Source organism: Pelophylax lessonae (assembly GCF_965119305.1).
Source record: "Pelophylax lessonae genome assembly, chromosome: 7".
NCBI classification, from domain to species: domain Eukaryota; kingdom Metazoa; phylum Chordata; class Amphibia; order Anura; family Ranidae; genus Pelophylax; species Pelophylax lessonae.
In genome coordinates, this window is record NC_138774.1 from 10,780,110 (window position 1) to 10,802,864 (window position 22,755).

Below are 22,755 nucleotides of genomic sequence, written 5' to 3' on the forward strand. Positions count from 1 at the left end.
TGCCTTCAAGCTGCTGCCTATTCACCCCTCCTTATGGCACATCCACGGTGTTAAGTGGAGGGAGAAATATTATTTCGCTTCCAGGCTGACTTTTGGGTCTAAAAGCAGCCCCAAGATTTTTGATACCTTTGCTGAGACGCTCTGCTGGCTCCTTCTGAATGTCTCCAGGTGCCCCTCGGTGTTGCACTACCTTGATGATTTTTTGTTGGTCGAGGATAGCAACTGCACGCCGGTCAGTCTAAATAGTACCTTGGCCTTATTTTCCACCTTAGGGGTTCCCCTGTCACCAGGCAAAACGGTCGGCCCGGTCACCAGGCTGGATTTCTTGGGGATTACCCTGGATTCTGTCTCCATGCAGTCCAGCCTCCCTGTGGACAAACTTGAACGTATTCGTGGGGTGGTAGGCAGGTTCCTGGAACTAGGGACTTTCTCCAGGAAGGAGTTGCAGTCCTTGATCGGGTCATTAAATTTTGCCATGCGTATCATCCCCCAGGGCAGGTCCTTTATCTCTCGGTTGCTGCGGCTGTTGCCAGGTCTTCCGGAGGGTGTCATCTCCCACCTGGATCCCCCTGCCAGGGCGGACCTAAGCATGTGGGTTGAGTTCCTGGAAAGCTGGAACGGTATCTCCATGTTCATCCCGCCCATCTCTGCCCAGTCCCCTGTGTTTTGGACGGATGCGGCCGCCAGTACCGGGTTCGCAGCCATCTTCGGGGACTCATGGTTCAGGGATAGTTGGCCGGCTGAGTCTCTAGCCTTACCTGCTTTCCGGGAGACCTCAGCGCTGTTCGAATTATACCCTATTGTGGCAGCTGCTGTCACCTGGGGTAGGTACTGGTCAGGGAAGGCAGTCAAATGTTTCAGTGATAACATGGCTGCTTGTGATATCATCAACAAAGGCCGTTCATCGTCCCTGACTATTATGAGGCTGGTCCGCAGGCTGACCTTGGTAGCTGCCACTTACCAGTTTTTTCTTTTCTGTGAGCACATTCCGGGTCATACCAACTTAGCCGCTGACGCTCTTTCCCGCTCCAAATTGCAGGTTTTCTTCACTCTCCACCCGACGGCCGACAGATGTCCCACGCGGACCCCAGAGTTCAAGGATCTGCTCCTGGACTAGCCCGCATCATGGCGCATGGACGGGAGTTGGCCCGTATGGCTCTGTCATCCAACACCAGGAAGGCTTATGACCGAGCCTTGGCCATCTTCCAAAGGTTTTTAGTGGAGTTTGGGTTGGATGACCAGTCAGTGCAGACCATGGTCGCCTTCGCTGCTTTTTGCCACCTCCAACTCAAGCTATCTGTCAGTACTATTAAACTATATCTGGCGGGTGTTCAACACCACATTCTGACGCACCATCCAAACTCCTTGCCTTTCCTCCGGGCGTATCCTCTGAAGAGCCTCCTGAAGGGCATTGGCAGGTTGGATCACCATTCCCCCATCAGGCGGCTGCCGATAGATGGAGAGAAATTCAGGGCCCTCTCCAACTTACTGGACACGTCGCCTTTTGAGCCATACACGAATGCTGTGGTCAAAGCGGCAATGTATCTGGCTTTCTACGGTTTTCTCAGACCCGGGGAGTTTTCGGTAGCTTCCGCAGCTGAGGGGCGGTTGTGTCTCCTCAAGCGAGATCTCGTCAAATGGGGGGATCATTATGTTTTGACTCTGCAGAGCACCAAGACCAGGCAGGTGGGCCACCCCGTTACCATCCCGTTTTACCCGTCTGGGAATCTTTGGTGCCCGGTCAGAGTGTTGGATGTTTTTGTGGCTCAGACCCTGAGCAGTCCCAGCCATGCACCGCTCTTTGCGCTCCTGGACGTTCCCCTCACTACGTCCAAATTCATTTTTTACATACGCTCTCTCTGCATCAGACTGGGGTGGGACCCGGCAGCGCACTCTGGCCATTCCTTCCGGATAGGAGCGGCTACGGCTGCTTCAGGGAATAATACGCCAGGCCATATCATTAAAAGGCTTGGTAGGTGGGAGTCGGACGCCTTCCAAGTGTATATACCGCACCCAGAGAAGGAATTGAGATTGGCTTTTCGCAAGCTTGTGTCCTAGATATTTTGAATAAAGTGTGTTGTTTTGCTTACTCTTTTGCCCTCTTTATTTACAGGCTACCCCCCTTACGTCGGTTCAGGCACACCACACCGACTGTCCTTACCAGGGGGTGACGTCTTTTAGTATTGACCACAAGTGTGCGGCCGCAGGCCGGTATTTGTGGGAGGAGCTAGCGGGCTTTATAGCGCCGCCCCTCCCCTTGACCGGCCTGCTGCCTCGGATCGTCACCCCACCCTCCTTCACCCTTTTTTCTCTACCTCTTTCCCTTGGGGGTGCCCTCTTTATTTACAGGCTACCCCCCTTACGTCGGTTCAGGCACACCACACCGACTGTCCTTACCAGGGGGTGACGTCTTTTAGTATTGACCACAACTAGTAACAGACAGTTAAAAACAGCAGTTTTTGCCACGTTTACATGCCACGTTCATGTGCGTTTAGCAGTGTTTGCGTTTAGAAGCATTTTATACATATGTCTATTGGCCCTTTTGAATGATAGATACTTTCTGTTTTATTTCCCCTAAAAAGTCCCTTCCAAACATTGGAGGATCTGGCTGGATGTCAGCATTTCTCTCTATCCCTTTTTTTTCCTTTGTATCTCTTTATCTCCTGTCTGAACAATGTTTATAAACAATGATACTTTATATTTCTCTATTTCCTGTCTGAGCAATATTTAAAAACAATGTTAATTTGTATCTCTTTATTTCCTGTCTGAACAATGTTTATAAACATTTCTATTTTGTATCTCTTTATCTCCTGCCCCAATGTTATTTTGTATCTCTTTAACTTATTTCTGAACAATGTTTATTAACAATGTTACTTTGTATTTCTCTATCTCCTGTCTGATAAATATGTATAAACAATGTTACTTTGTATCTCTCTATCTCCTGTCTGGACAATGTTTATAAACAATGTTACTTTATATTTCTCTATTTCCTGTCTGAACAATATTTATAAACAATGTTACTTTTTATCTCTCTATATCCTGTCTGAACAATGTTTATAAACCATTCTATGGTGTATCTCTTTATCTCCTGCCTGAACAATGTTTATAAACAATGTTAATTTGTATCTCTTTAACTTCTTTCTGAACAATGTTTATCAACAATGTTACTTTGTATCTTTCTATTTCCTGTCTGAACAATGTTTAAAAACAATGTTACTTTTTATCTCTCTATCTCCTGTCTGGACAATGTTTATAAACAATGTTACTTTGTATCTCTCTATCTCCTGTCTGGACAATGTTTATAAACAATGTTACTTTGTATCTCTTTATATCCTGTCTGAACAATGTTTATAAACAATTCTATTTTGTATCTCTTTAACTCCTGCCTGAAAAATGTTTATATATAATTTTATTTTGTGTCTCTCTATCTCCTGCCTGAACAGTGTTTATAAACAATGTTACTCTGTCTCTCTTTATCTCCTGTCTAGACAATGTTTATAAACAATATTATTTTATATCTATTTAACTTCTTTCTGAACAATATTTATTAACAATGTTACTTTGTATCTCTCTCTATCTCCTGTCTGATCAATATTTATAAACGATTATATTTTGTATCTCTTTATCTCCTGTCTGAACAAAGTTTATATCAATGTTACTTTGTTTCCAGGATTCGCATGATTGTGTCATCTCTGGGCTAGCTTCTCAGTCCAGGAAGTAGATGTTGGCCCTTGGTAATGCCTGAACAAAGATAGCCCTTGATAAAGGCATTGTCAGGGGAGTGATGTGGTCCGAGCGTGGTAAAGTTTGAGAATATTGCAGTAAATATCAACAAATATATCTGATGCTGGGTCCCCCTTAACTGTCCTGAAGGCCAGGAACCTGGCTGCATTGTGTGGCAGGGGGTACCACGTTCATATGAGCATCTGGAGAGAATTACAGATTCTTTTGGCAGGTGAAACAATGTCCAGAAACATATTTCAGCTTTATGTTTAGCTGTTTGCCCGAGGTTCTGTTTTAATCCTTTTGTGCTGTTTAATGTTAGGTGAACCTTTCCTGTTAGGCGGCCGGCGCACACAGAGATGAATCTTGGCATATGATTGGGCTCTCTTTGTAGCACGCGATACGCTCAGAATATTACACCTCCGTCCGCCGAGCCGCCCGGTGACCGGCTCAGATGGAGCTCACACAATTTACCTGGCAAGCCCCTTGCAGCATCTGTCGGAGCGTTCCTCTGCCAAGACGGACGCAGCTTTTCATATTACAGCCTGTTTCGGCGTGGAAGAAGATCGGCCAACATTTATAAAGGACGCCGGTTTACAGCATGATCTGTGATTAAGACAATGCGCCAGAACAACGCAAGGCGGTTCGGCTTTGTGAAGTTCCCGAAAAAGAACATTTTTTTTTTGTTTGTATGCAAGAAGGCCAAGCAGGACCTTCCCGGCTGCCATTACAAAACGCTACAAAGATTTTACCTTACAGTAAATGTATCATTTATCCTCTTCCCGACCGCCCACCGTGCATTTACGTAGGTACTTTGGCATTAAATACCGAAGTTATGGCAGCAGATAGCAGCCATAACCTCGGTATTTTTTTAAACGGCGGGCAGTCCGCTTTAACATAAAGGTGATCCCAGCAGCGGATTCACCACGGGATCACCTTTATGGGTGGCAGGCGAGGTGCCCCCCCCCCCCCACACTGCCTCCCAGTCGTTTTCCCATCGGTACCACCGATAGCAGGGAAAACGATTCTCCTCTTAGGCAGAAAATCCAGTGAGGGCAAGATGGCCCCCACTCCACTCTATGGCCTTGGAGGACCGGAGTGACGTCATACGTCACTTCCTCCCAACGGCCTTAACGGGTTAAAGACCGCCCGTGGCAGCCCCTCCTGCGTGTACCGACGTAGGTATACGTCGGTCGCGCGCCTGCAGCTAGGGGGCGAGCGCACACCGCCTGGCGGCACAGTCCCGCTCTTACTTTCACTCGGCAGCGGGGAGTCCGATGCACGGGGCAGGTGGCTCTGATTTCCGCCGGGCCACCCGCGATCGCTCCCCGCTGAGAGAGAAGAACGGTCAGTTGTTGTAAACACATCTGACCGTTCTTCTCTCTGGAATGATCACAGAGAGCCTGTGATTCTTCTATATAGGAACACAGGTCTTTATGATCATTTCACAAGCCCCGCCCCCTTACAGTTAGAATCACTCCCCTAGGGTCACATTTAACCCCTTGAGCACCCACAGTGTTAACCCCTTCCCTACCAGTGTCATTATTACAGTAACAGTGCATATGTATAGCACTGATTACTGTAGTAATGTCATTGGTCCCCCCAAAAGTGTCAAAAATGTCAGTTAGGGGTCCGATCTGTCCGCCGCAATGTCACAGTCCCGCATAAAATCGCAGATCACTGCCATTACTAGTAAAAAAAATAAAAAAATAACAACAAAAATGACAGAAATCTTTCCCGTAGTTAGAAGACGCGATGACATTTGCTCAAACCAATCAAAATACGCTTATTGCGATTTTTTTTACCAAAAAGTTCTCAAGTTCCTCTCCCCCACAGTTAGATAGCACCCCCTAGGCTCACAATTAACCCTTTGATCACCCCTAGGTAGACCCAATCCCTGCCAGTGTCATTTATTACAGTAACAGTGCATATTTTTAGCACTGATTACTGTAGTAATGTCACTGGTACCCCCAAAAGTGTTGAAAATGTCAGTTAGGGGTCCGATCTGTCTGCCGCAATGTCACAGTTCTGCTAAATATCGCAGATCACCGCCATTACTAGTAAAAAAAACAATAACAATGACATAAATCTTTCCCGTAGTTTGTAGACACGATAACTTTTGCGCAAACCAATCAAAATACGCTTATTGCAATTTTTTTTTTACCAAAAATATGTAGCAGAAAACAAATTGGCCTAAAGTGTTAAACATTTTTGATTTATTTATTTTATTTTTGAGAATGTCATATAGCAGAATGTGAAAAATATTGTTTGTTTTTTTTTCAAAATTGTCGTTCTTTTTTTTGATAAAAATTGCAGAGGTGATGAAATACCACCAAAAGAAATCTCTATTTGTGGGAAAAAAAGGACATCAGTTTTATTTGGGTACAGCGCCACATGACCGCGCAATTGTCCGTTAAATTAACGCAGTGCAGTGCAAAATAGGGTCATTAAGGGGGAAAATCCTTCCAGTCTTAACCACCTTAGCGGTAATCCCGAGCGTGACTCGGGGTTGATTTTTCATATCAGGAGCGGTAACCCCGAGTCACGCTCGGGGTGGATTGCAGAGAGCGCAGCGGTGTTCTCTTACCTTCTCCTGGCGATCCAGCGATGATCTCTCATTGCTGCGACTGCCAGCCGAGAGTCCCGCCGCTCCTCCGTCCCTCCGTCGGTACGATCACTTCCTAGTTCCGTTCCCTGCAGCAGCAATGCTGCATGGGAGCGGAACTAGGGAGGGAAATTCAAAAAAAAAAAAACGTTGCTCAAAACACAAAACACACTTTATATTATATTATATATATGCATATATATATATATATATATATGCATATATATATATATATATATATATATATATATATATATATATATATATATATAATATGCACACACACATATATATACTCTAGTAGACATCCCAGATGTGATAAATTTGAAACACAAACGCATGAATTATAATCTAATCAATAATATTATTTTATTATTTAATATATAATATATATAATAAAATTATATCATTGATTCAATTATAATTCATGCGTTATATATTATATATATATATATATATATATATATACACACACACACACATATATCTATATATAATATATAATGCATGAATTATAATCTAATCAATAATATAATTTTATTATATATATTATATATTAAATAATAAAATAATATTATTGATTAGATTATAATTCATGCGTTTGTGTTTCAAATTTATCACATCTGGGATGTCTACTAGAGTCTTGTTTTGGTCAGGTTTAAGTCAGTAATTACTAAGAATTACAGGCCTATAATACATAACGCCAAATTTCCATGAAAAGAATTGTACCGCTTTTGGTATGTAATTCCAGACATAATCATACCGCCAGGGAGGTTAAAGTGGTTAACCACTTCTGGATCGCCCACCGTGTATTTACGTCGGTACTTTGACATTAATTACCAGGGTTATGGCAGCATATAGCAGCCATAACCCCGGTATTTTTTTAAACGGCGGGCGGTCTGCTTTAACATAAAGGTGATCCCAGCAGCAGATTCACTGCGGGATCACCTTTATGGGCGGCAGGAGAGGTGCCCCCACCGCTTCCCAGTCGTTTTCCCATCGGTACCACGGGGAAAATGATTCGGTCCGCTCTCCTCTTAGGCAGGAAGTCCAGTGAGGGCAAGATGGCCTCCATTCCGCTCTATGGCCTTGGAGGACCGTCACTTCCTCCCAACGACCTTAAAGGGCCTATTTTTTTTTTTTTTTTTCACATGAAAAAAAATGAAATTTTTTTTTGCTTTTTTAGTGTAGATGTGAGATGTGAGGTCTTTTTGACCCCCAGATCTCACATTGAAGAGGTCCTGTCCTACTTATTTCTATTACAAGGGATGTTTTCATTCCTTGTAATAGGAATAAAAATGATCAAAAAACATTTTTTTTTTAAAAGGACAGTGCAAAAATAAAAGATAAAATAAATTGGAAAAAAAAAAAATTAAAGTGCCTGGTCCTCATTAGCTCGCGCTCAGAAGCGAAAGCATGCGCAAATCGCGCCCACATATGTAAACGGTGTTCAAACCACATATGTGAGGTATTGTCACGATCGTTACAGCGAGAGCAATAACTTGAACCCTAGACCTCCTCTGTAACTCTAAACCGATAACGTGTAGAAATTTTTAAAATATCGCCTATGGGGATTTTTAGGTACCAATGTTTGTCGCCATTCCATGAGCGGGGCGCAATTTTGAAGCATGACATGTTGGGTATCTGTTTACTTAGCGTAACATTATCTTTCACATCATAGAAAAAAAATGGGCTAACTTAATTTTTTTCTTATTTTTCAATTCAAAAAAGTGTATTTTTTTCCCAAAAAAATGTGTTTCTAAGATCGCTGCACAAATGTGGTATGATAAAAAAATATTGCAATGATCTCCATTTTATTCTCTAGGGTCTCTAATAAAAAAATAGATAGATAGATAGATAGATAGATAGATAGATAGATAGATAGATAGATAGATAGATAGATAGATAGATAGATAGATAGATAGATAGATAGATAGATAGATAGATAGATAGATAGATAGATAGATAGATAGATCTATAATGTTTGGGGGTTCTAAGTAATTTTCTAGCAAAAAAAAATGATTTTGACCTGTAAACAACAAGTGTCAGAATAAGGACCGGTCCTTAAGTGGTTAAAGTAGTTGTAAACCCAGTATAAAACTAAATATAAATATAAATCATGGCAACCAATCCCATCACTCCTTAGCAAATAGAAGGAGAAGAAATGGAAACAGTGACAGATTTTATCTTCCTAGGCTTCAAGATCACGGCAGGTGGTGACTGTAGCCATTAAATTAAGAGACGCTTGCTTCTTGGGAGGAAAGCAATGGCAAACCTAGACAACACTATAAAAAGAGTGCAAAAAATAAAGTAAGGTGCTGTAGGTATACTACTGTAAACAGTTTCTGAAGACGTCATGTTTAATGACGAAACGCGTTAAGCTGAGACGCACGCCGCAACATACCAACAGGTAGGTGGAACGCACGCTGGCCTCTGGCGGGTCTAGGGGGTCTGGCTTGTGTGCAGTGCGTTCAGCCACCACGGGAGAGGTTTTTTTTCCACAATATGTATTATTGGACAAGTTTTTATGGTCCTGATGGGATTTTTTAACAAACCACTTGCCGACCACCCGCAGTAGTTTTAATGCGGCAGGCTGGCTCAGCTGTTTGAAATGACGTAGGGGTATGCCGGTTCGCAGGAACGCTCCTGGGGGCGAGCGCACGCCGCAGATGGCGCGCTCTTGCCCCCACTAGGCAGCGGAGATGCCAATGCACGGGACCGGCGGCACCAATTGCCACCAGCCATCCATAATCGCTCCCCACTGAGAGAAAAGTATGGTCAGAAACACAGCAGACCGTTGTTCTCTCTGAAATGATTACAGAGCGCCTGTGATCCTTCTATATAGAATCACAGGTCTCTATGGTCATTTCACAAGTCCCTCCCCTCACAGTTAGAAAACACCCCCTAGGCTCACAATTAACCCTTTGTTCGCCCCTGGGTTAACCCCTTCACTCCCAGTGTCATTATTACAGTAACAGTGCATATTTTTAGCACTGATTACTGTAGTAATGTCACTGGTCCCCCCCAAAAGTGTCAAAAATGTCAGTTAGGGATCCGATCTGTCCGCCACAATGTCACAGTCCCGCTAAAAATCGCAGATCGCTGCCATTACTAGTAAAAAAAAAAAATGACATAACTCTTTCCCCTAGTTAGTAGACGCAATAACTTTTGCGCAAACCAATAAAAATACGCCTATTGGGATTTTTTTTTTTTTTTTTACCAAAAATATGTAGCAAATTACAAATTGTCCTAAAGGGATGAAAAATGTTGGTTTTTACATTTTTTTAGGGAATGTTATATAGCAGAAAGTGAAAAATATTATTTTTTTCCTTCAGAATTGTCACTCTTTTTTTGTTTATAGTGCAAAAAATAAAATTGCAGAGGTGATTAAATACCACCAAAAGAAAGCTCTATTTGTGGGAAAAAAGGACATCAATTTTATTTGGGTACAGCGTCGCACGACCGCGCAATTTTCCAATAAAGTAATGCAGTGCCGAATCGCAAAAAAGGCCGGTCATTAAGGGGGTAAATTCTTCCAGAACTGGTTAAATAAACTACCTGATGTTATCACACGAATTGGCGGTCGCTCTCCATTTTTTTTTATTTTCCTGCATGCCCACCCCCTGGAACCTGGATCTTCTGAAAGGCAGAGGAGGAAGGACCGGGGACATGCCGTTTGGGTCATAGAGACCAGACCAGCCAGTTTGATCCTATTATCGCAGAGTAAGGAGGATCAACATCATCTGGTGAGTGAGAATTTTTGCACTCATTGACTGTACTGGGAAATACCGGCGGGTTCCCTGCATCCATCCATGGTTGGGACACACTGATTCTCTATGACAGGAGGAGTGCACTCTTTTATAAGGGCACATTGGGAGCTCCCTTTCCTTTATGGATGTCTTTTCCACTATTGATCACTTGGACTTTTCTTTTAAACCACTTTTCTTCTAGTTTTAGTGATTAGCCCCAAGTCTTATTGAATTCCCTTTCTCTGAAAAGTTTGTTCCTTATGCTAGGGTCACCAGTACGGTATTTATACATTGATATCATATCCCCTCTCAATCGTCTCTTCTCGAGAGGGAATACGTTCAATGCTTGTAGTCTTTCCTCATAGCTGATGTCCTCCATTCCCCAAATTATCTTTGTTGGCTTGCTCTGGATTCTCTCCAGTTCCAGCACATCCTTCCTAAGGACTGGTGCCCAGAACTGGACGGAATACTCCAGATGTGGCTGGACCAGAGTCTTGTAGAGTGGGAGAATAATCTCTTTATTTCTGGAGTGAATCCCCTTTTTTATACATCCCAGTATTCTGTTGGCTTTGCTTGCAGAAGCTTGGCATTGCATGCCACTGCCAAGCCTGTTGTCGACTAGGACCCCCAAGTCCTTTTCCATCTTAGATTCACCCAGAGGTTCTCCCCCTAGCGAGTAACTTGCGTTCGTATTTCTGACACCCAAGTGCATTACCTTACATTGTCAACATTAAACCTCATCTGCCATGTAGTTGCCCACCCCATTATTTTGTTCAGGTCTGCTTGTAAAGGCTACCACTAGGAATGGGCTTCGTGTTCGAGTCGAACCTAAGTTTGACTCGAACACAGCCCGTTCACCAAATGGCGAACAAACGGGCTTCTTCATGGGAACTTTGAGTTCCCGCATCCATAATGCACTGCGCACTGGTAGTGCAATATGTGATTGGCCAAAAGGATGGACTCTGCCCTCAATGCTTTGGGCAATCAAATCATCTGTGCCATGATTGGCCAAAGCCAATCATGATTCAGGGGCAGCTGTTAAACTCACTACACTTTCCCTAAAGGAATTCCACTTATAAATGACCCACTGGCTAAGGGATTCGAACCCACAACCCTCTCAATTGCAAGTCTGGTATTCTACCACCTATGCAACCGTCAAGCCTGCTTAGGCTGAACACATTCTCCCTGCCTAACTAACTTCTATCTCTAGAATCCCGAGGGGACAGGTATGGACTGGGGGGGACCCCACCCCACCCTGTTTTTTTACATTTTTTTATCTGTATTGCCAGGAGCCGACAATACATTACAGCCACGAGCAAGTTTGAATGACATTTTTTTCCCTTAGAAATGTCAGTATTGCTGCAGCAGGCTACATTCATTGTACAAATGTCCTACTTTACGGGCACATTAAGGCCCCCCCCCCCCCCCCGGCACGATATTTAAAGGAAATTTTCATTTTTATTGTTTCACTTTAAGCATTATTAAAATCACTGCTCCTGTAAAAACTATTGTTTAAAAAAAAATTACCCAGGTTCCCATACACTTTTTTGGGCCAATAACTTGCATTTAAGCCTTTAAAATTAGGACTTTTGATTTCTCATGTTTGTGTCCCATAGACTTTAATGGAGTTCGCATGTTAGCTAGAACATTTCCCCTGTTCGAGATGTTCTGGTGCGAACCAAACAGGGGGGTGTTCGGCTCATCACTAGTTACTATGTCATGCAGGGCCGGGACAAGGGGTGGACAGGAGGGGCGGTTGCCCTGGGGGGGGGATTTGTGTTAGGAGGAGGAAACTGAGGGTAATAATGGTCCTAAGAGGGGAAATTTGGGGAGGTGTGGGGTAGGAGTGGTGATTTGGGGGGATTTGTGTTGAGAGGGGGGAACAGGGTTTGGAATTGGGGGAGGGGAATGTTTGCTGAGGGGGGATTTGGAGTGGGGGGGAGGAATTGTGCTCAGAGAGGACATTTGAGGGGTTTGTGCTAAGAGGGGGACAATTTTTGGGGGGAGGGGGAATTTGTGCTAGGAGCATATGGGGAGAGAGGATTTTAGCTGGGGGGGGGGGCAAAGATTTGGGAAGGAGGGATTTTCAGTAGGGGCCCAGATTTGTTCTGGGAGGAATTTATGCTTAGGGGTAAGAATGCAGATTAGTGTTTGATTTGTATGGGGTGGGGTATATTTTCTGACACATAATGGCCATACATCTTGTGGGGGGGGGGGGGGCAATTTGACATTTTCGCCCTGGGCTCTAGATGACCTTGTCCCTGCACTAACGTCATGTATGGAAGATATTGGCCTGCTTAGCTTAGTATCGTCTGCAAATACCGAGATTGTGCTGGTAATCCCATCCTCTAGATCGTTTATGAATATATTAAATAATTCAGCCTGAGATATGCTAATATTAAAAGGTACCAACATCCAATATGAATAGACTAATATAGGGAACAGGGAACAAAGACCAATCCTCCCCAGGGAGGTCCAAAAGGAGTAGGGGAAAGGGACAGGAAGTGTTGGGTTGGGTTTTTAGGGTACAATAGAATTTATAGAACATGTAGAAAAATTATTTTTACAAATTTAATTCAAAACCTATTAAAATCACAGCGAAAATACAAAAATACATATACACATCAAGACTAGTCATCCCAACAAAAAGTACAAAAATCCAGGCGTATATTCCTCAACATGTTTCACGGTGTAGACCGATTCTTCAGGAGGATTTAGAAAATACGCATGTTCTAGTAATGATAAAAGAGTATAATTAATATCAATCAAATAAATGTTTGAAACACATCAATATACATACATAATAATTAATTGGGAGGGGTGACCTCACCTGAAAACAATAGTCACCATGGATCAAGCCCATCCGGCTGAGCCACCAGACAACCTCTCACCGGCGAGCATGGGAGACGTTTATCATAGTGCATTGGCATTAAATGATAGCAGGAAGTTTTTGAAATTATTATCCATCAGAATTTGGATAATCACTGAGGAAAAGAGAAGATTGGAGACGAAAAGAAAACATGGATAGAGAAAAAGAAGGGGGGAAAGGGAAAAGAGGGAGAAAGGGGGGGGGAGAGGGGAAAGGGTAAGGGGGGAGGAGGGAGGGGAGGGGGGGGAAGGTAAACCCATGAATACATCAAATGTATAATAATTCAGTCCAAGTTGTATGAAATACAGTACATATTCAATGAGTAGTAGTTTCCACTCAGTGATCCCCACCACCTTCACACATGCGTGTTGAATAACATATGTGTGCTCCACCACGTGAAGTGTCAAGTAAATATGCTCACCAAACTTCCCAGGTCCAAAAGGACCATAAGGCCTTATTCAATATGAGGTCATTCCAGCTGTCCGTACCATGGGTGTAACTACAGGGGTTGCAGGGGTTGCAACCGGGCCCCATGCTCCAGGGGGCCTGTGCGGCTCCCCTGTACACCTGAATAGGAGGGGCAGTATGTAGAGAAATCACTGTCCTCCTTTTTCCTCCTGTAGCTGCAGATGAAAATGGAGGTGATTGGTTCCTCTGTATGCTGCCCCCCCCCCTCGCCACTCCTCCTATCCAGTTCACTTGTGTTCTGCTGTCTCTGGGCCCCTGTGTGCTCCCCTGGTCCCCCCCCACTGTGCTCCCTCCCCTCTCCGCTGTGCTCCCTCCCCCTCCACTGCACTGCCCCCCCCCCCCCCCCCCCACTGTGCTCCCTCCCCTCTCCTGCCGGCTGCTGCACTGCATGTGTCACAATAGAGAACAAGGAAGGGGTTGGTAAATATGTAATTTACCAGCTCCTTCCTTTTCTGAATGGACAGAGTCATAGTCAGTGACATTGTAAAAAAAACAAAATAAAATTATAAAAAATAATACAATTAAAATACCAAAAAATTACTGACACCAGTGGATGAACTTCCAGGATCGCAAAGCTCACACTTGCAACCAAGCCCTGGCATTCCACCACTGTGGGGAGGCCCCAAGATTGCAGGAAGGGGGCGGACTGCAGAACTTGTGAAAGGGTCCCGCTGCGGAACTGTAAAAAAGGGCCCCGCAACGAGAGTAAAGGGCCCCAGGATCAGTGGGAAGAGCCCCAGGCTTGAACGGAAGGGCCACGGCCAGGGGTCGGGGGGGGGGGGCCCTTCATGGTTTCTTGCACCGGGGCCCTGAAGGTTCTAGTTACGTATCTGGTCCGAACGGATCTTCTCACAATGTTACCATTCACTCCACTCCCCAATTACCTCTCCAGTGGCAAGTGACATATGCACAAAAAGGTAAAAAAATTGAATAATAGTGAAACCCTGTTTATTAAATATGTTAGTCCTAACACAATAGTTGGCAGCTTACATCAAAAGTGCCTTGACCGGCACATGTTCGAGTAGCATTTTGTTCTACACCACATAGAATGACTAGACCATTCGGTCAGCTGGCCGGCGTGCGTTCCACTAGGAGACTGAAAGGGACGTCAATGGTTGCCAGACCTCAATGCATTTCACCGATCAGTTGGCTTCATCAGGAAAATCACTATAAAAAGCAGAGACATCACCCTCCCGACAAAGTGCCGTATAGCCAAAGCAATGGTATTCCCAGTAGTAACCTATGGCTGTGAAAGTTGGACCATAAGGAAGGCTGAACGCCAAAGAGTTTATGCTTTTGAACTCTGGTGTTGGAGAAAACTCTTGAAAGTCCCTTGGATGGCAAGACGATCAAACCAGTCAATCCTGAAGGAAATCAACCCTGAATATTCACTGGAAGGACAGATCCTGAAGATGAAGCTCAAATTCTTTGGCCACCTAATGCGAAGAGAAGACTCATTGGAGAAGACCCTGATCCTGGTAAACATGGAAGGAAAAAGGAGAAGAGGACAGAAAACAAGATGGCTAGATAGCATCATTGAATCAATGAACATGAAGTTAGGCAAGCTTCTGAAGGACACGACTAAAGGGACAAAAAGGCCTGGCACGTTATGGTTCAGAGAGATACAGAATATATATTGCCCTAAATTTATGAAGAAATTCGATTTTTTTTTTTTTTTTTTACATTTTTTTGTTTGTTTTTTATGTTTTATAGCAGAAAGTAAAAAAAATATATATATATTTTTTTGTTTATAGCGCAAAAAATAAAAATCGCAGAGGTGATCAAATGCCACCAAAGAAAGCTCTATTTGTGGGAAACAAAGGGCATCAATTTTTTTTTGTGTACCGCGTCGCACAAATGCGCAAATGTCAGGTAAAGTAATGCAGTGCCGAATCGCAAGAAATGGTCTGGTCATGAAGGGGGATAAACCTTCCAGTGCTGAAGTGGTTAAAACTGAATTTTAATCTGCTTCTATGTTGCCTTCCATGGTTCCATCCATCAGCATGAAAATGACATTTTGAAATCATTTTTTTTTTTTTTTTTTTTATTAAATCCCTTTATTTCTTTTTTTTTTTTTTTTATTTATTTATTTTTTACAAGTATACTTATATAGAGCCAACAATTTACGCAGCGCTATACATACACTATATTACCAAAAGTATTGGGACACCTGCCTTTACACACACATGAACTTTAATGGCATCCCAGTCTTAGTCCGTAGGGTTCAATATTGAGTTGGCCCACCCTTTGCAGCTATAACAGCTTCAACTCTTCTGGGAAGGCCGTCCACAAGGTTTAGGAGTGTCTATGGGAATGTTTGACCATTCTTCCAGAAGTGCATTTGGAAGGTCAGGCACCGATGTTGGATGAGAAGGCCTGGATTAAAGTTTGCGCTCTAATTCATCCCAAAGGTGTTCTATCGGGTTGAGGTCAGGACTCGGTGCAGGCCAGTCAAGTTCCTCCACCGCAAACTCGCTCATCCACGTCTTTATGGACCTTGCTTTGTACACTGGTGCGCAGTCATGTTGGAACAGGAAGAAAGTTGAATTCCTAGACCTCAAACTCGTTCATACATGTCTTTATGGACCTTGCTTTGTGCACTGGTCCAAATCATTTGGTGGAGGGGGGATTATGGTGTGGGGTTGTTTTTCAGGGGTTGGGCTTGGCCCCTTAGTTCCAGTGAAGGGAACTTTTAAGGCGTCAGCATACCAAGACATTTTGGACAATCTGATGCTTCCAACTTTGTGGGAAGAGTTTGGGGATGGCCCCTTCCTGTTCTAACATGACTGCGCACCAGTGCACAAAGCAATGTCCATAAAGACATGGATGAGTGAGTTTGGGGTGGAGGAACTTGACTGGCCTGCACAGAGCCCTGACCTCAACCCGATAGAACACCTTTGGGTTGAAATAAGGGTTGGGTTTGGCCCCTTAGTTCCAGTGAAGGGAACTCTTAAGGCGTCAGCATACCAAGACATTTTGGAAAATTTAATGTTCCCAACTTTGTGGGAGGAGTTTGGGGATGGCCCCTTCCTGTTCCAACATGACTGCACACCAGTGCACAAAGCAAGGTCCATAAAAACATGGATGAGCGAGTTTGGGGTGGAGGAACTTGACTGGCCTGCACTGTTGCGCAGTCATGTTGGCACAGGAAGGGGCCATCCCCAAACTGTTCCCACAAAGTTGGGAGCATGAAATTGTCCAAAATGTCTTGGTATGCTGACGCCTTAAGAGTTCCCTTCACTGGAACTAAGGGGCCAAGCCCAACCCCTGAAAAACAACCCCACACCATAATCCCCCCTCCATCAAATGATTTGGACCAGTGCACAAAATTTGGTAAATAAACTTCTTTGGCGCGACAAACGTGCATCGGACAAACAAGTGACGTGTATTTGGGTGCCATTCATTCCTAATGGGGTTCGATTTTGGTACGATTGTCGCGTGGCATAACACGCATGAAAAAAACGCATTTCTACTCAATGTAGTACATGAGTTTCTTTGTCGTGGCAAGTATGCATGGGGCAGCCCATTTAAGTGAAAGTGAAACTGACAATGGGGTACTTTGACGTAGTGGTGGGTTTGAGCACTATATGGCCATATGGTGGGACCAAATCCCCATTTTTTTGTCTTTATATTTGATAGTAATTTCTTTTGCATGTGTGCGCTATTTTCTGTAAATATGCATGTTGCTTGGTTCATAGCTGCACCAGCTTTAGAAATGCATGTCCAGGGTGTGCCCCCCCCCCCCCCCAGCTCTTTGTTTGTTAAAGGGTTGCCCTATTTGCACCACACAGAACCACATGTAAATCGCTCAAAAAATGTGAATGCATAATGTGAAAGAGGATTTTCTGCATGTTTTTCTTTTTTTTGCGCGTTCCCACGCGTCATGTATTGGTCAGTCCATTCATTTCAATGGGTTGCCGTACGCACAGGAAACATTGAAAATATGACCTTGACTCTTTTCCATAAAGCTGCTGCACCATCTGGTTCGGTGCGTGCAAAAACACGTTTGTGAATGAGTGGGGGTTGGTAGTAATGCCGCTGCGCATTTGATAAAAAACATCGCTTTTCTGTGTGTTTCAGGAGAGTGCGCAATTTTGTGTGCATCCCCGATACGCATAGATGTAAACAGAAGATGATTATTTTCCAGCATGGAATGTTAAAGAAATCTCATACTGCTTACATCATTCCCCCCCGGCCTTCGTGTTTATTTATTGAGAGGAAATATCTCCGGGACTGGAGCAGGTAAGATATTACGTGATATCTCCGCATGTCAGGAAAGATCCACTAAACACATTCAGGAAATAAGAAAATGTATCCGAAGGTAGAATTCCACATTCCGGGGGGATTTCCGGCAATATGACAGGAATGATCGGAGTGTGTCTGCCCTGAGCCAGGACTCTCCAACAACCAATAACAAAATCCAGGGAGATCGTTCTAATACTCCATCCAGAGAACTTCATTCCAATCATCCGTCCACAGAACACAACCAGATCATTCCTTCGATACACACAACTGAATGCTTCTGGAAATTTCCAATGTATTGCTATAGATTTCTCAACTATATTAGGGAGCCTAGACGTCCCCAGTTTCCAGGCACAGTCCCCGGACTGAGGACACTGTCCCTGCACCAAGTCTGTCTCCAGTTTTGTCCCCGGCACTGATCTATGTGGCGGTGGGGGGAGTCACACCGATCTCCCTGTGTTGCTTTCAATGAAGCAGCTGACAGCCGCTTCTCCTCCTCTCCCTCCCGCGGCTGTCAGCTGCTTTATGGAAAGCCACACAGGGAGATCGGTGCTTGTGACTCCCCCCTACCGCTGCACAGATCATCTCCAAATGCCCATCAAACGTCCCTAATCTCTGGACCCAATGCCCTCCTCTGGCTGCCCAGGTCCTCCTCCGGCTCACCATGTTCTCCTCTGGCTCTCTGTGTCCTCTGTGTTTCTCCAGCTCCCCTCTGTGCTCCTTTGGCTCCCTTCCAGGTTACCTTGGTCCCCCTCTTTCCTCCTCTGGTCCCCATCTGTGCTCCTCAGGCTCCCCCTCCCTGGTACCCCTTTGTGCTCCTCTGGTCCCCCTCTGTGCTCCTTTGGCTCCCTTCCGTGCTACCTTGGTCCCCCTCTTTGCTCCTCTAATCCCCATCTGTGCTTCTCCGGTCCCCCTCTGTGCTCCTCCGGCTTCCTCTCTGTGCTCCACCAGCTCCCCCTCTGTGCTCCTCCGGTCCCCCTCTGTGTTCCCTTGGTCCTTCTCTGTGCTTATCTGTGCTCCCCCTTAGTGCTCCTCCGGTCCCCCTCAGTGCTCCTCTGGCTTCCCCTCTGTGCTGCCCTGGTACCCCTCTGTGCTCCTCTGGTCCCCCTCTGTGCTCCTTTGGCTCCCTTCCGTGCTACCTTGGTCCCCCTATTTGCTCCTCTAGTCCCCATCTTTGCTTCTCCGGCTCCCCCTTTGTGCTCCTCCGGCTCCCCCTCTGTGCTCCACCAGCTCCCCCTCTGTGCTCCACCAGCTCCCCCTCTGTGCTTCTTTGGTCCTCCTCTGTGCTTCTCTGGTCCCCCTCTGTGCTTCTCTGGTCCCCCTCTATGCTCCTCCGGTCCCCCTCTGTGCTCCTCCAGCTCCCCCTCTGTGCTTCTTCGACTCCCCCTCTGTGAACTTCAGGTTCCCCCACTGTGCTCCTCCAGCTCCCCCTCTGTGAACCCCTGGTCCCCCTCTGTGCTCTTCTGGCTCCCCTCTGTGCTCCCATGGCTCCCCTCTGTGCTCCCATGGCTCCCCTCGGTGCTCCTCTGGTCCCCCTCTGTGCTCCTCTGGTCCCCTTCTGTGCTCCTCCTGTCCCCCTTTGTGCTCCTCTGCCCCCCCCTCCTTCATCCTGAATGTGTCAGGATAAAGAGCAGAGGAAGGAGCCTGTAAATATGTAATTTACTGGCTCCTTCCTTTTCTGAGTGAGCAGAAAGAACTGTAATAAATAAATATTTAGAAATCAAATTGTAAAAATATTAAACAATAAAATAAAATAAAAAAAACTGACACCACCCCCCCCTGAAAAAAAAGCGATGATTGGGTTGGTGGAACCGGGGGTAGGGCCCATAGATTGCGGGGGATGGTTAGGTTGGTGGGACCCATATATTGTTAGTGATGGTTGAGTTGGTGGGGCCGGCAGTGGGGCCCATAGATTGCGAGCGATGGCTGGGTTGGTGGGGCCGGCAGTGGGGCCCATAGATTGCGGTGATGGTTGGTTTGGTGGAGCTTGGAGGGGAGCCCATAGATTAGGGGTGATGTTTGGGTTGGTGGGGCCTATAGATTGTGGGTGATGATTGGGTTTGTGGGGCTGGCAGTGGGGCCCATTGATTACAGGTAAGGGTTGGGTTGGTGGGGCCAGTGGTGGGACCAGGGCTTTTTTTCAGCAGGAACATGGGCAAACATAATTCCAGCCTCTCCAGCACTGAATGTATTTTATGGAAAGGAGTTCTGGGGTGTGCTGGAGGGTCTATTGATGCTGCCTGATGGGGGATATTTTGTTCGCTGGTGGAGATCTATTTTTTTGTGTGGAGATCTATTGTTGCTGGGGTGGGTGGATGTTGCTGGGGGGGTCATTTGTTGCTGGGAGGAATCTACTATTGAGGGAAAGGTCTATTGCGTCTGGCTGATGAAGGGTTTATTAATACTGGCTGTTGAGAGAACTGTTGTTGCTGCTGAGAGGCTATTGTTGCTTGGGGGTTCTGTTGTTGTGTTGGGGGACTATTGTTGCTGGGGTGGGGATCTATCAAATTCTATACAAATTATTTAGTAGATCAAAATGATACTTGGTTCTGTATTCTCTAAAAGGGGCGTGTGACAGGAAGTCAGGTAAATCTGTGGATGTTGTCACAGACAGGAGATACATCTCTGCTTGGTTTAGACAGTTCACCAATTACTATAGGGTGTCGGCTGAAAAGGTAGCCAGGACGGCTTAAGGAAGTTGAAAGGCCTTCAGCTGTTCGGAATGAGGAAGTTAAGGCCTCTATAATTTGTCCAAAGGAAGTCTATTGATTGCTGCCTCCTGACGCTGTGTGAGCTGGGGAGAGGAGGACAGTCAGATGTGTGCCTCCCGACGCTGTGTGAGCATGGGAGAAGGAATGCCCCCTGAAGCTGTGTGAGCATGGGAGGGGAAGACCTCCTGGAGCGATGTGCGCTGAGGAGGGTAAAAAGGGTGAAGACTTCTCAAGGTGAGAAAATGAACTATTTCTATGTGAAGAGAAAAACCAATGGATGTTTTCTATGCGAAAGGAAAGTCCAATGAACATTTGCGGGGTGAAGAGAAAAGGGACATTCTCTATGTGAAGAGATAATAAATGGACTATTGATAGTCTGCTGTATGATCAGCCAAGTCTGCCCAACAGTAGGTTGGGGACAGACTTCCTTAGGTAGGTTCCTGTGTGTGAGAAGGTAGCCGCCCACAGTGGCAAGGATTTATTTTGTGTTTTATTTTATTTTGGATGTTTTTGACACTTGCAGTCTGGTGAAGAAAATTGCATGAATAAACCAAACTGTTGTTTGCAACCACTTCTCGGCTATCTCCCTGTGTAACTAACCCCCCCAAGGGGTCATCCACACCCGCCACCGAGCTAGTCCCCTCACAGGGCGGTAGAGGGAGGTGGGTAAGGGATGGAACCAAGGGATGGTTTTCAGAGGTAGGGGGCAGAGACAAAGGGTGACTCAGAAGGGAGGAGTTCCTGTACCTATTTTGTGAGAAAAAAAGGCCCTAGGGGGGACCAATAAAATACGTGTGATGGTTGGGTTGGTGGGGCCCATAGATTACGGTGATGGTTGAGTTGGTGTATCTGGGAGTGGGGCCCATAGATTATGGTGATGGTTGGATTGGGGGGGCCCATAGATTACGGTGATGGTTGGGTTGGTGTATCTGGGAGTGGGCCCCATAGATTATGGTAATGGTTGGGTTGGTGGATCTGGGAGTGGGGCCCATAGATTAGGGGTGATGTTTGGGTTGGTGGGGCCTATAAATTGCAGGTGATAATTGAGTTGGTGGGGCTGGCAGTGGGGCCCATTAATTACAGGTAAGGGTTGGTTTGATGGTGCCAGTGGTGGGGCCAATAGAATGAGTGTGATGGTTTGGTTGGTGGGGCCAGCGGTGGGGCCCATAGATTGCGGTTCAGAGGAATCTTCCATAGCAGGCTTCTCAGTGTGAAGGAACATGAACACACACAATACAGAGGAAATCTTTTTTGGGGGAAATGGCAGCTATTAGTTCAGCATGTGGATGATGTGACAGCGGTGCATTAGCAGGGACCTGGAACGGATTGATGCAGAGAATTTCAGAGCAGAACTCAGAGTGTTGCCGGTAAAAAGGTCTGATTGAAATTCTTTGCCTGTTACTCTGCAATGTTAAATATTCAGCAAAGCCGTCTTTGGCAATTCCGCTCCTCGCGCTCGTGTTAAGCAAGAGGACGGATCGCGGTGTGACAATAGCGCAGGAGGAACATTAATTTCTGGTTTGCTTTGCAACGTAAAATCTTTATATTTGCTTTGAGTTGTCCAATTGATTTAAAGACCATTTCCAATGCACATGGCGCCTCTCCTCCCGGTATAAATACTGGAGGCCGGGCAGATGCTGTCCTGTCTGATACTAACATTAAATCCAGACACAAGGTAAAATGCATTTTAGTTGGTATGAACCTTGTCTGTCCTTAACCCCTCCCACTGGCCCCCGCCGTCTCTTTAAGGGCTCATACACATGCGGGTTGGGGGACATTAAAACCCTGCATTTGAGGTGGGCTTTTACCTCCCCCCAACCGCTACCCCCTTTAGCTGCAGAGGCATCAGCTGGAGGTGTACACATGCCATGGCCCCGGCAGACATTGCACTCCTTGTTGCTATTATTCGGCAAAAGCAATCCATTCAAGTGGATGGGGTTGCCCTGCAAGCACCCCACAACCGTGTGCAATGCTACTGCGTGGTTCAAGGGGTAAAGCTGGTAGTGAGGTGGGGATCATACATGGTGATCATACCCCCCCTTATGTATTTATACATGGAGATCATATCCCCCCTTATATATTTATACATGGAGATCATATCCCCCCCTTATGTATTTATACATGGAGATCATATCCCCCTGATATATTTATACATGGAGATCATATCCCTCCTTATGTATTTATACATAGAGATCATATCCCCCCTTATGTATTTATACATGGAGATCATAACCCCCCCGTTATGTATTTATACATGGTGATCATATGCCCCCCTTAGGTATTTATACATGGAGATCATATCCCCCCTTATGTCTTTATACATGGAGATCATATCCCCCCTTATGTATTTATACATAAAGATCATATCACCCCCTTATGTATTTATAC